A 14,929-nucleotide genomic window follows, 5' to 3' on the forward strand; every position below is an offset into this window, starting at 1 on the left:
GAAGCATTGTTTAGGGATGTGCATGGCGGGGGCATCACCCCCATGGGCTTCAGGCCTTTCACACCATTTCAAATGAAGCAGAATCTGGGCAGCAGTCAGGAGGGTGCAGCTATGAAGGAAAAAATCAGGTTCTCAGGAACAAGCCGCACAACTGCACCTTTTTGTTCTGAAGGTAGCTGGAGGAGGCAGGGAAGATAAGGAGAAGGAGGACCACTGTCGGACACCTTTGAACTCAGCCAGATCTCTGTAGCCGTACGCCAGGCATACTTTGGCTCAGGAGCTTTCGCCTATTTAGCATGGATTAGCATCTGTTAATGAACCATTAGTCTATGTTAATGTGACAATTGGGGTGTGTGGCTGCACTAGCAACTCTAGTAATTGCACACTGAGGCCAAAGTTTTCGTAATGAGGGCCTGAAGTGATGCACTGGACTCTGCATTTGGCACCCAAGTAGCCTACATTTCAGAGGTGATGATCACCCAGTGAAGTCAGCTGGAGCTGCACATGCTTCGAACCCTTAAAAAAATCACGCCATCCATTTATTCAACCAAAATATGGCTGCCGGTGCCTAAGCTTCAAAACCGCTGGCCTCAATTACATCACTTGCCCGCACACATGCCGGCTTGCATGTGCAAATGAAGCTTTCTAAGTAGAAAACATTGACCTGTGCAAGTTTAGAGGCTAGCTTGAAAATATGTTCCCCTTCCTTTGTGAGTTACATGCTGAAAACATAAGCTGTTTGACCCTGGCATCTGCATTTGAATAGTTCTCCCTCTTCTCATCTAAATCTCTACCTGAGCCCAAGCTTTAAAAGAAAGGTCAGTGCTATTTGAAGGCTGTTCAGCTAGAGATTGAATCATTTAATGATGACTCATGTGGAAGTTAAATTGATGCAAATGTTAATGTGACAACATGAAAATACAGCGCAAATTCCAGCCAGACCAAACGTGGGCTAATGCAGCTTGTGCTCCTGGTCAGCTGTACTCTGGCTTGGAGGCAATTCTACAGAAGGGAAAAACAGAGCGGTCTGCTTTACAGACAGACTCAGAGAACTTGTCTTGAGGGATGGGGAGCCTCTTGAACAAATGAGGCCTAGTTTATGCCTAAAACTGAGGCCGACCTTGCTACATTACTCAGGCTGTGAAAAGTGTTCTGCCCTGAGCACTATAGTCAGGCCAACCTAATCCTGGGTATAGACATGGCTAAGTTGACAGAAGGAGTTTTCTGTCGATCTAGCTACCTCTTCTAGGTGAGGCGAATTAACTACATCGATGGAAGACTGTCTTCCCCCCATGTAGGGAGCATCTACCCTACAGTGCTATAATGGCATAGCTGCAGCCAGTGCAGAGTTTCTCCCTTCATCACTTTCTCCCCCCAGAGTTGCTCTTCTGATTGAGGGCCTGGTCCTTTGCCACTGAAGTGAATGAGAATTTTGTCATCATCAGCAGAGATGCTAGACTGGGTCTTACGGCCAGATTTGCAAAGGTGTCGAGCACTTGCAGCTGTCATTATCTTCATGGGGAGATGTGAATGCTCAGCACACTTAAAACTCCAGGCCATGAATAGCTGCTTGTGGGGGAGATTTTCAAAAGCACAAAGGGCAGTTAGGCACTGAGCTCTCATTCAAAGCCAATGGGAGTAGGGCACCTTATTCTTTTTGCCTTTAAAAATCTCCCTCCACTTCTCCCTTGAGATTCCCATGTATGGTCTTAGGATCATAGAAAATCAGGGTTGGAAGGGACCTCAGGAGGTCATCTAGTCCAACCCCCTGCTCAAAGCGGGACCAATCCCCAACTACATCATCCCAACCAGGGCTTTGTCAAGCCGGGCCTTAAAAACCTCTAAGGATGGAGATTCCACCACCTCCCTAGGTAACCCATTCCCGTGCTTCACCACCCTCCTAGTGAAATAGTGTTTCCTAATATCCAACTGAGACCTCCCCCACTGCAACTTGAGACCTTTGCTCCTTGTTCTGTCATCTGCCACCACTGTCTTGTCCCAGCTTCTACCCTGAGAAGCAGGGCATGTTGAGATAGTCTTAAAAAAAAAAAAAAAAAAAAGGAGCAGATTAAAGAGGTAACTAAAACCCAATAGAAGTGGGAATCAACAGTTCTTTATCGTCTCTGTCCTAGGGTGACGCTGGCCATAGAAGAAGGAGCAGGGCCGGGGCACCGGTGTTGCAGCACCTGAAGCAGATTCGGCTTTAAAAGAGGGCAGGCAGCTGGGCCTGGAGAAAGAGGAGGAGACCTGGTGAATCAGAGCTAGGAAGCTGCATGAAGCAGGACTGCCAGAGTCCCCTGGAAGGTGAGGCAGTGACAGCCTGAGAAGTAAAGAGGAAAATCCCCTTGGGGGGAGAGCCCAGAGTGAGCAGAAGAACTGTTTGTTTGGTCTGTGTAAGTTTGGGACAATAAAACTGCCTAAAAGAGATTGTGGGCGTCAGTGGATCCTTTGCAAGCTGCCAAGAAGCCCTCCCTCGGTACACACATATTTTGTTGAAAGAGTTTGAAACAGAATAATACTAACTGTGCACCAGAACAAAACTGCTAAATTATATACTAAAGCAAATGATCGACAGACAGCGCCATACAAGAGCTAGGTATTATTATTACTACCATATAGCCTGGAAAAATAGATCATACTGAAAGCTAGACAGTTATTGGGACAAGGCAGTAACTAGATCAATTTAATGTTGTTTTAAAGTCATAAACCAATGCAGTCCACTCAGCATAAAGAATCAAACGATGGGCAATGGAAAGTGGTCATTAATAGTATTTATTAAGCTTGATATTTCACAGCCTTGTCATTTGCAGCCGTGCAGGGTGAGTATAAATTACTACCATATCAGAATTGTAGTATTTTATACCCATTTGACGCAGTTCTAAATGACTAGACAAAGGGCAAGGCTGTGGAGAATAAGGTGCTATTTGTATTATACACACAAACAACACTAAAAGAACATGACTAAGTTTACAAAGCCAAACAGACACAAGCTGGGGGAATGACTGAATGAAGGTTGCCTGTGTAGCCTTTATTTGGCCCCTTGTGCATATGCATTATGATACAGTCTTTAATTATGTGATTCCATATCACTTTTTCCACAGGGCTTCTGCCTTATTCAGTGCATAGGATGGACCTGCACTGGGGATGAATCAGGGTTGTGTAGTAAAGGAGACTGTTGTCTGTAGGACCCATGCTTCATTTGTTGCAGAAAGTGGAAGATGCGTAGTGATGGAGGCAAGAGGCTGCAGGAAGAGAAACGATTCGTCTCCTGGTTGAGGCAGTTGAATGCAGCCCTGGAGAATTTGTTTCTATGCCTGCCTCTGCCACAACGTGTCCATATAATGCTAAGCAAGTCGCACCAAATTTTCAGAAGTGTGTTCCTCATTGCATGTGTGCCCAACTTGAGATACTGCAGCCTGATTTGCAGAAGTCCCGAGCGCTCACAATTGCAGCTGAAGTCCGTGACAGGTGAGCTTGAATACACAATGTCTTACAAAATGCTAAGTACTTTTTTGGATACTTTTGACCTTTCTCTCGGTGCCTCCGTTCCCTCTCTATAAAGTGGGGATAAAAACACCACAATCCCCCAGTGAGGGGAGGGGAAGATAAATTAAGTAAATGTTCGTGAAGCGGTTGGATACTGTAGTGATAAGCACCATAGAAAAGTCCATGAGGCAATTAATAATTCTGTCTTCATAGCAGGGTTTGAATAATGTGCAGAAAATAAGGCGTGGGTGGGGCACACATTGAACAATGAGGAGAAAACTAGGTATTGAAGAGCTGCTTGTTAATGGAGCACCAGCCATGCAACCTTAATTCTGGCAGTTCCTAACTTTTCAGGGCTTGACTTTCCAGCCTTAGCACACAAACTGTGTTACAGAAACAGCATTATCTCCTAGGTTTCTTTAAAAAAAAGCAAACTGGAAAAACACGTCTAATCCTGTAGCATCATATTTACACCCACGTGATTCATCAGCAGAGTTGGAACCTTTAGATGCACCCTATGGACTTCTGCCACTTGAGCCAATGGGGTAACTCATAGCAGTAGTAAGTTGTCATCCTCTGGGTGGACCAGCACTAGAAAGAGATGTCACACACAGTTTGCCAGTAGGATTCCTAGATATTTGCTGATGGCAAGGAATGGTGAGGCTCGGGAATCTTGGGTTCTTGACACTGGAGGGGAGTGTACTTAAATGCACATAAACTGTTCTGTCTGTTGATCCAAACATGAGCCCCTCTGTCTTTTCCCCTCTAACATATCCCTGTCTCAGTCCTGTCTCTTCCCCACTCCTGGCTCCTTGTCCCAGTCTCATTCTCCTTGTGTACACTATTGCAGTCTCCACACCTCAGGCTTCACATCCCAGTTTCAGTGTCCTGGTTCAGCCAGTCCCAGTTCCCTCCTCCCAGCTCTGTGACTGTATTTCTCCCTAGCTTTCTTTTTGGAAACAGCTGAACCATTTTGGCTAAAATTTAAATTAAATCATCCTCTTGCCAAACACCTAGCATAGAAAATGTCAGCCCAAAGGGTTGTCTGGCAAAGTTATAAGCAGCTCTATTATGTCCCAATAAAACATTCCATATCCTATAGGTTACTTCAAAATACATAGAAAGAATAGATAAGCATCGAAGCTGAAATGAACAACTGATTTGTCCTTTCTGTCATTCCAATAACTAGTGTTGCCAGTTCTTGTGGTTTTCATCATGAATCTTACAACTTTTTTTTTTTTTTGAAGTTCCAGCTCCTGGAGGCAAGTGATTGCCTGAGAATCTCAGCCTTCAGTAGGAAAGAAGTTTCCAGCCCTTGTGGTTACTGAGAAGCTTGAACATATTTTCTGAGTGTGTGTTAAAACAAACAAACAAACAAAAAAAACCCCAAAAGGCAAAGAAAAATGCAATTTTTTAAACCTCATTATATTTTCTGCCCCAATTTTGGACTTTTTGAGCATTTGGGGTTGGCAATACTGAACTGGAGAAGGGCCCAGCCCCCATAATCTGTGTCTAATGACACCTGCCATATGCCTGAGAATCCCCTTTTGTGAACTCAGCCCAACTCATGTGACTGGAGCCAGATCAGTCTCTTTCCAGCAATCCTGTGTGTATCACACCTGCTCAAATCACAACCCTTACGAACCAAATGCCCCTGGCTTTTCTGAACATTTGGATCTGGGATTTGAATGCTGAGGCTTGGGCCCATATGCACAAAATCTAAATGTGTCTCTCCTCTAAAATGGAAAGAGGGCAATGGGTGGTTTCCCTAGTCATCTCACTTCAGCAAAAGAACAGAAAGTGGCCTGAAATTGCTTCCCATGATTGTCAATACGCCTGACGGAAGCCAGTTTACTGGGACATTTCTGAAAGTCTCAGGCCTATGAGATGGTGAGTGCCCTCAAGTCTCATTGACTTCACTTTGCAGGAAGCTATCAGCCACTTACAGGATTGGGCTCCAAGTGGTGTGGGAGGGAGTGAATGAGCATGTATGGATGCGGTATGTACAGTAGATATCATCCTGAATTTATCAGACTGCAGGACCAGTGGTAGACTTGTCCCCTGGGTCTGTTATTCATTTACTCAATTGAGGCTTAGCTGGCTTGCACAAACTGCACAGGCCGCTGTGGGCAGCGAAAAGGTCTCCAGAAGCAAATATCTCCTCTGTGCTTACAACCCCTACGTGGATCCTGGTAGGTGGGCAGGGCAGCTTTTCCTCTGGGGATACAACAAAGCCTCAGTTGCATAGCAACACATGGCCGAGGCAGAAAATATTGCAAACATGATCAAGACTTTTTGTTGTGGTTGTTATTGTAACTGCTGTCTGCTTGGTTTTTAAGTTAAAATATTTAATTTTATTGGATTGGGCTGAGAGTTTAGAACATCCAATGAGAAAAGAGAAGCGTCTGTGTGGAGGTGGAGCAGATGATGTGGCCCTGTTTTGAAGAGAGTTGGCTAATGGCACATATTTGATTAACATTTTTTGTTTAATTTAAGCCTCAGCAGTTTCTAATCAAATTGCATCACCTGTGGTTCCGGTGCTTTTGTTCAGGCCAGAAAACCTCCCCCCTGCTCCTATGACTTGTGAACAGAGGCTTTCCAAGTATTAGAGCCTTGTTGAAGTTAAAGAAAATCACGTTCTTTCTAATAGCACTTTACTCTGGAGGGCTGAAGAGAGGGCCTGCTAAAGTGTATACACTCTTTAAAAAAGATTGGGAACTTGGCATGGTTATTATGTGTAGCAAATTAGACAAGTAAACCAGAAGGGAAGGTAGAATAGTGGCTTTGTTCTGCTCTGTGGAAAAGCAACTAATATCTGCTCCCAGAAAAACTCACCCCAAAGTCAAATGCCAATCTTTGTATTCCTTTCATCGGATGGTGAGTAACAGAGGTCATTGGAAGAAAAAAAAAATCAACACATTTTAATGCTGATTGGAAAATAACAGCTCTTGCTGGTGTAATTAGAGCCATTGAGTTTTAATTGTTGCTGCACTTGCAGAGGCAAAAAAAGGAGGTTTTTAGCCAAATGCCTGAGTATTAAAAACTGTTGCTTGTTTATTTAGGCTGAAATGGGGACATGTCTGCTGGAAGCTGTATCAACGCTGCGCTGTCTTAAATAGCTTTGAAAGCTGAATTGTGAATAGCCGTAAGCAGTTTGCGCATGAGGCTGGCAACACAAAGCCTTACCTGAGTTGTCAATGGTTTTAAAGGTGTAAGACCTTATCCTCCACTCATCTTGGAGCAAATCTTAAAGGGATAACTGCTTAAAAAAAAAAAAATCTGTCCTTTACCCATAGATGGAAGAAAATGACCCTTTCATGCTTCACAGTGGCCTTTGTGCCTCCCACACACTCCACTCAGAGCAGGTACACAATTACCTTGCTAGTAACACAATTGAGAGGTAATCCAAGTATAGCCAGGAATTATGTCTCTTTGGAAGCAATATAAACTAAACTGGCCCACCTTGATTATCACTTCAAAAGGTTTTCTCTCCCACCACCCCACTCTCCTGCTGGTAATAGCTCATCTTAAGTGATCACTCTCCTTACAATGTGTATGATAAACACCCATTTTTTCATGGTCTGTGTGTATATAAATCTCCTCACTGTATTTTCCACTTTATGCAGCCGATGAAGTGAGCTGTAACTCACGAAAGCTTATGCTCAAATAAATTGGTTAGTCTCTAAGGTGCCACAAGTACTCCTTTTCTTTTTGCAAACTGGAAGAAGGCACTTTTATTCTGGAATAAGTGCCCAGACAGAAAGTTAGTTATACCAGTATAGTTGTAACAATAAATGTAAGGATCTAATTGCAGGATTAGGGCCCTGTTGCTAATCTGCCACGGACTGGAATGGTGGTCTTCACTGATGAAGTGTCTAGCAAAGGCACTGGCAACCTTTGGCATGTGGCCTGTCAGGGAAATCTGCTGGCAGGCCGGGCCGGTTTGTTTACCTGCAGCATCCGCAGGTTTGGCCGATCACAGCTCCCACTGGCCGCGGTCTCCTGTTCCAGGCCAATGGGGGCTGCAAGAAGCAGTGGCCAGCACATCCCTTGGCCCTCGCCGCTTCCCACAGCCCCCATTGGCCTGGGACGGTGAACTGTGGCCAGCAGGAGCTGCAATCAGTCAAACCTGTGGACCCTACAGGTAAACAAACTGTCTCAGCCCACCAGCAGATTTCCCTAATGGGCTGCGTGCCAAAGGTTGCCGATTCCTGGTCTAGTAGCTTTATGGTGGAGACTCCTGAACCTCCTCTAAGTGAATCTGCAAAATGTGAGAAATATGGGGACTTTACTACCACTTCTCTTCATAGCTTTTAAGGCCAGAAGGGATTATTATGATCATAGATTCACAGACTCCAAGATCAGAAGGAACTCTTGTGATCATTTTGTCTGACCTCCTGTGTAACACAGGCCATAGGACTTCTCTGAGAAAATTCCTAGAGAATATCTTTTAGAAAAAACATCCAATCTGGATTTTGAAATTCTCCATGATGGAGAATCCACCATGACCACTGGGAAATTTTCAATGGTTAATTTTAACAGGGAGGGTAATTAATGCCTTATCCAGTCTGAATTTTCTAGCGTCATCTTCCAGCCATTGGATTGTGTTAGAACTTTCTCTGCTTGACTGAAGAGCCCATGACTAAATATTTGTTCCCCAGGTAGCTACTTATGAACTGTGATCGTCGCCCCTTAACCATTTCTTTGTTAAGATAACAAGATCAAGCTCCTTGAGTCTATCACTATAAGGTATGTTTTTTTCTAATCCTTTAACCCTCTCCAATTTATCAATATTCTTCTTGAATTGTGGATACAGTATTCTAGCAGCAGTCACACTAGTGCTGAATAGAGAGGTAAAATAACTTCTCATTTCTACCCAAGAGTCCACTGTTTATGCATCCAAGGATTGCATTAGCCCTTTTGACCACAGCATCACACTAGGAGCTCATGTTCAGCTGATTATCTACCACAAATATTTTTCAGAGTCATTGTTTCTGAGGATAGAGTCCTCCATTGTGTAAGTATGACCTATAATCTTTGTTTCAAAATGTATACATTTATAATTAGCTATATTAAAACACACATTGTTTGCTTGTACCCAGCTTACCAAACGATCATGACTACTCTGTTTCAAGTGATCTGCCCTCTTCATTATTTACCACTCCCCCAATTTCTGGTCATCTGCAAATATTGTCAGTGACTTTATGTCTTTGTTCAGGTCATTAATAAAGCTGTTAAATAGCATAAGGGCAGGAACCGATCCCTGTGGGACCCCATTAGAAACACACACTCTCAAGCTTGATAAGCTTATGAAGGAGATGATATGATGGGATAGCCTAATTTTGGCAATTAATTGATCTTCGACTACTAGCGGTAGATATGCCCAATGGCCTGTGATGGGATGTTAGATGGGGTACGATCTGAGTTACTGCAGAGAATTCTTTCCTGGGTGTCTGGCTGGTGAGTCTTTCCCATATGCTCAGGGTTTAGCTGATCGCCATATTTGGGGTCGGAAAGGAATTTTCCCTCAGGGCAGATTGGCAGAGGCCCTGGGGGGTTTCACCTTCCTCTGCAGCGTGGGGCATGGGTCACTTTCTGGAGGATTCTCTGCACCTTGAAGTCTTTAAACCACGATTTGAGGACTTCAATAGCTCAGACATAAGTTAGGGGTTTGTTTAAAGGAGATGGTGGGTGAGATTCCGTGGCCTGCGTTGTGCAGGAGGTCAGACTAGACTATCATAATGGTCCCATCTGACCTTAAAGCCTATGATTCTATGATTTTTACAATTTTTACGTTACAATTAGCCAGGTTTTAATCCACTCATGTGCCGTGTTAATTTTATAATCCTTCTAGTTTTTTTAAACAAAATGTTGTGTGGTATCAAGTCAAACACGTTACAGAAGACTAAGTTACATCAACACTATTACCTTCATCAACAAATCTTGTGACATCATCAAAAAATATATAGACTGATCATCTCTTCTAACAGAGGCCATAGACCCTCACCCACCAATTCCTGCATCAAGCCCATGACTTCTGGTTGTGGTTATGTACTGATGGGTGGTTTTTAATTAAAATGGATTCAACTCTTATTTTTAAGAAATGTTAGTGTGCTTTACACTGAAGATAGGAAAAACCAAAGCTTTGTTCTAGGTTTCACAAAACATCTACAACATTTTACAATTTTGGGGAGTTTCATGTAAAAATTTCACCTACATTTCTTGACACCATGGTTTATCAAAGGCAATTCAATTAAAAGCCCATTTTTATCCTAGCTAAGCAGAAACTTAAGGGTCGCTATCAAAAGTTACTATTGTGGGACTGACTATGATGCAGTTTGCATTGGACCCCTGAGTGTGCCTACTGTGAACTAGATGATCCCAGAAATCTAAGCAGTTAGTAAAAGTGTTGTGTCCTTTCCCCCAGGCAAGTGCCCAGGCCCTAGAGTAGGGCCCAGATTTTCAAGAAAGCTCAGTAACCAGGATGCTGAGCTCCTCTGAAAATCTGGACACTCATTTTGGTGCCTAAATGGGAGCTCTTTTGAAAAACTGGCCCCCATTGTGGCTGCTGAGGTCTCTTGAAAATCTGACCTTAAATGTTCACTTAGCAGTCAAATATGCCAACTCTATGCAATTTACATAGTATCTGCATCTAAATTATATATATTATTGTTCCACATAAATCTGACTGGCTGAATTACTGATGTAATCTAGTAGTGGGATGATTAAATGTTAACATGTACCCATATTTCAAGTGCAATTATTTGCTGGGGCAAAATTTGTACACTCAAAAGGCTGTTTTTAAAAAACAGGGCCCAGTTTATTTAATGTATCTAAATACAGTAAAAGCTGTTTTATCCAGCACTTCACTAACCGGAAAGCTCTATAAACTGGTATTTCTGATCTTCATTGAAAGTCCGGTTTATAGTCCCGTTGGCAGGGGGTTGAGTTGCGGGAGGGGGTGTGGAGCATGAGCTCTGGGAGGGAGTTTGGGTGCAGGAGGGGGCTTGGGGCACCGGAGAAGGTCTGGGGTGCTGGATTTTTGCGGGGGGCACTCACCTCAGGCAGCTTCCCACAAGCGGCAACGTGTCCCAGTTGCTCCTAGGTGGAGGCGCAGCAGGCGGCTCTGCTTGCTGCCTTTGTCCACAGGTGCCACCCCCACAGCTCCCATTGGCCACAGTTCCTGGCCAATGGGAGCTGCAGAGCTAGCGCTCAGGGTGGGGCACGGGGAATGCGCAGAGCCACCTGCCATGTCTCTGCCTAGGATCAGTCAGGACACATCACCACTTGTGGGGAACTGCCCGAGGTGAGTGCCCCCCCCTGGATCTGGCCCCTGAGTCCCACCCCTGCACCCCAGCACCACATCCAAACTCCCTCCCTCTTAGTTAACTGGCATTTTTCACTTACTGGCACCCCCCATTTCCCTAACATGCTGGGTAAAACAGCTTTTACTGTATTTTAGGTCTGAAAACAACAGAACCACAAACATGATCGTTATAACTCACTTCCAGGAGAGATGAGAAGATGATCTATCTAGGAACTCAGCAAGTAATTTGCACATGATGACCTTAAAAAAACTGCAGGCAATCTACATTTTCTAAAATTTAAGCCTGTTTTCCTGAGTCGGAGGGTGAACTATGTAGCTCTAATCCTCTGGTTACTGAGCAACAAGAGACTTTTCTGAGCACTTTGGCAAGAGAAAATAAAGGGCAAAAATCCCGGGGAAATAAACACCTACAGTAATTTATTGTAAATGAAATTAACTGGGTTGCAGGCTACTGTTTATTGGAGCAATAAGATGGACCATACCTGTAGCAATTGTGCGAGTATCATAATAGGCTCCTCTCAAACAGATGTGTCGGGGCTACTTCAAACACAGCCTGAGAGGCTTCACATTTTATACAAACTTCTTCTTGCCCAAAACCTGTACCAGATCACCCCACAATCATCCAGCCTGGAAGTAGAGAACAGGCCTGTTTAAAGGTTGGTTCAGTATCTGTGTTTTGCCATGAGAATAACATCCATTCTTGAGCTCACTCCTGTAATGCAGTCTAGCCCCTTCGCCAAAGAATCTATCTGTCTAAGGTCCTTATGGTGCCCACCACCAGAGTATCCCACTACCTTGCAATCATTAGTGCATTTATCCTTGCTGCTCCCCAGGAGATAGAGAAGTACACTGGCCCTATTTTACAGATGGGGGAGCTAAGGCACAGAGGGTGGAATCCACAAAGCTAAGTCCCAGTTTAGGTTCCACTGCAAATCACAGAACTCCTGCTGAACCCTATAGGCGCCTAAAATAGTTTGGTGCCTAAATTTTCAGAGTAAAGCTCCCTAGGCGCCTATGTTTTAGCCTCTTGGTGTGCCCACTGCTGCCTCCCTCTAGGCATCTAGATGCCTATCTTCTACATAAGCCCCAGAGCCATTCACGAACCAGGGGAATACAGGCACTCCCTCACCTATCTCACAGGTGGGACCACCTACTGGATTGGGTGCCCATCAAAGTCTGTCCAGAGGAGATGGTGGTGGTGCCCAATTTATACTTTTCCCCCAGTGGTAAGAGCACTCTCCTGAGAGGAGAGACCCTCTTCAAATCCTTTCTCCCTGTCAAGCAGAGGAGCGAACTGCACCTGTCTCTCCCACATCCCAGGCAAGTGCTGTAGCCACTGGGCTAAAAGTTACAAGGTGGGCGTTTCCACCTCCTCTTCTCCCTTCTCCTCTAGCTGCTTTGTGTGGAGCAAGGCAGGTACCTACCTCATTCCCACAAGATGCCCGAGGCAGCGGGTGCCTGTTTGTGGCTCACTAATCTGAGATAGGCACCTCCCGGCAGCTCAGATTTAGGCGCCTATCTCCAAGACAGGGGTGGGGTTTAGCGACTGCCCTCCCCTATAGTCAGCATCTCCCAGTGGCTGGCTTAGGTGTTTCCCCGCCTACCTTGCTGGTTTTTTATGGATTGCATTCTAAGATGTTTATCTCTCCCCATTCATTATATAGGAGCCAAGGTGCTGAACTCAGGCTGTGTGGATTGCAGTGGTGTTCCTGTGATTATCTAGGCACCTAAAAATTAAGTGGCATGACACTCAGCATTGCAGCGCCTAAGTCCCTTTATAGATCTGTGCCAGAGAGGCTAAGGGCCACATCCTCAAAGGTATTTAGTCACCTATGTGCCTTTTTATAATAATAATACCTAGCTATTGTATAGCGTAAATCTCAAGGTGTTTTACAAAGAAGGCTGGCATCATTAACTCCATTTTACAGAAGGGGAAACTGAGGCACAGAGCTGGAACTAACTACCCCAAGGTCACCCAGCAAAGCAGTGGCAAAGCCCTGGTCTCTTGAATCCCAGTCAAGTCTCCTCTCCATTAGTTCTCACCACTTCCCACAGGAGCTTACGTTCACCATGTAGGTGCCACTGACACTTTCAAAACTGCCAATCAGCTGCTGCCTAAAGTTTCTACCAGTCAGCATCTGCATAACCACCTAACCCTGACCTCACCCCGCAGCTAAGGAGCTGCTGGGAACGCTAGCCTCAGAAGCCTTAAAGCAGGATTCTCAAACAAGGCGGGGGAATGCCTGTCTTACCAGCAGGGCCGGATCTGTTAGGTGAGCTCTGTCAGCTGCTCCAGCAGAAGGGATGGACACTGATTAATTGAGGGTGTGAGGGCAGCATAGTACCTGCAAGCAGAGAGCTGGGGGCAGGGAACTGTCGGGTGGGTGGGAGCCGGAGACCGACCCTTTTGGTTCCCTAAGCAGCTGGCCTGCTTTGGGTGCCCAACTCCAGCAGGGGGTTTGTGGCTGAGGAGCTTGTGTGGAGGTGCCCGTCTGTGGCCTGTCAGCCAGTTATTCTGGTATCTTTAAGATGTGGATATTTGCCTACTAATAATTGTATTGAGACTCCCAACTCAGTTTAAATGGGCTATCAAACAGCTGTCACACCAGTGATGAACAGGTGAAAGGCTCCCTGCCCACTACTAACCCCCTTGCCATCCGGCCTTCAACATTATATTACGTCAGTCTAAACAGGCAGACACTGCTAAATGTAATCCCATAATTTTTTTCTACTCACTTAATTGACAGCTTTCTATTATTCACATTCAAATATCAAATTGCATCACACTTTTTCGTTGTTCATTGTGAAGTGACAGAAGCTGGTCTAGATGGACATGACCTCTTGGGTCTGGCTAAGCCATTCCCCTTCACTAATGGAAGGCAGTCCTCTATGCTCAATCCATCAGCGTTTCATCTCGGCTACTTTGCAACGTCTCTAATGTTGTTGCCTTAACCTCCCTTTGAAAATAATCCAATTGCAAAATTGACCTTAACATTTCCCTTTTTTTGTGTCAGTCCATTATACACTCGATAATTTATCTCCCTCTTTTGGGTGGTGCAGTGTAGCTGTGATGTATTTTCTGCTACAATCTTTTACAGAGAATTGATCTGTTAAAGTTACATAGCACATCTACCTCGCCCCAGGATGAGACAGCAAGCAGTCCACACCTCAGTTAGTAATGCTTCCTCTGCCGATCAAACCAAGAAAGTAGTTTTGTATAGTGTTGACTTCCTTTTAACGTTACCTGCTGCAATTTACTCTAGAGCCCACTTGTACAAAATGGCTTTTAATTTGTGTTGCCTTCTAGGTGTCTACAGTCAGGTAATCAGAAATGGAGCCGTCCAAAATGAAAGGCCATTTTTTAAACTTTGGCCTTAAACCTTCAAGTGACTGACACAATCAGAAAGATTTTCTCAGAGTGCGGCCTCAGTATAGAGGGCCAGCTCATCAGATGGCTCCACTGAAGTAAATGAAGGGAGGCTAACTTACACCAGCTGAGGCTCTGGTCCAGAATACAATTAACGGGGCCTTATGAAGCAATGCAGCTTTTATTAAATTACCACAGGTTCTTCAACAGTGATTTATTAAACTAGTACTTGACTCAGGAAGCCACCATCCGAATGCCTACCCATAGTCAGTAAGGGTCTCTCAGAGGTCTCCCAGGCGAGCTTGCTCATATCTCCTGTCAGCCAGCACCTTCTCCACAGTAGGCGGGACTCAGATAAGAGCTGTTCTTCTTTTCTCCGGGTTCACAATGTGACATACTGTTCCTCACAGTCCCGTTAAGAAGCATATGACATGATATATATTAGGTGATGGGGAAAGAGGATGGGGAGGGAGAAATAGCTTGGCAACAGCTTCTCAAGTAGACAATCAGCACTAATCTGTGAGCTAGTTCCAACTAAACCAGGGCAGAGATGTTCCCTCTCTCTTCTTGTCCACAATCACTCCCCTCCACCCCCCCCACCCCCCGGAAAACAACATCTGGTAAAACCACAATGATTTTTTACAAGCTATGTATTCACTAAGGATTGGGGGGAAGGTTGGGGCCAGGGGTATGGTATGTTCCTGGGGGTGCTCTATGGGGCCATTTTACTGCTTTGGTTCATTGGCAGG

Source organism: Lepidochelys kempii, chromosome 2, assembly GCF_965140265.1.
Source record: "Lepidochelys kempii isolate rLepKem1 chromosome 2, rLepKem1.hap2, whole genome shotgun sequence".
Taxonomy (NCBI): Eukaryota; Metazoa; Chordata; order Testudines; family Cheloniidae; genus Lepidochelys; species Lepidochelys kempii.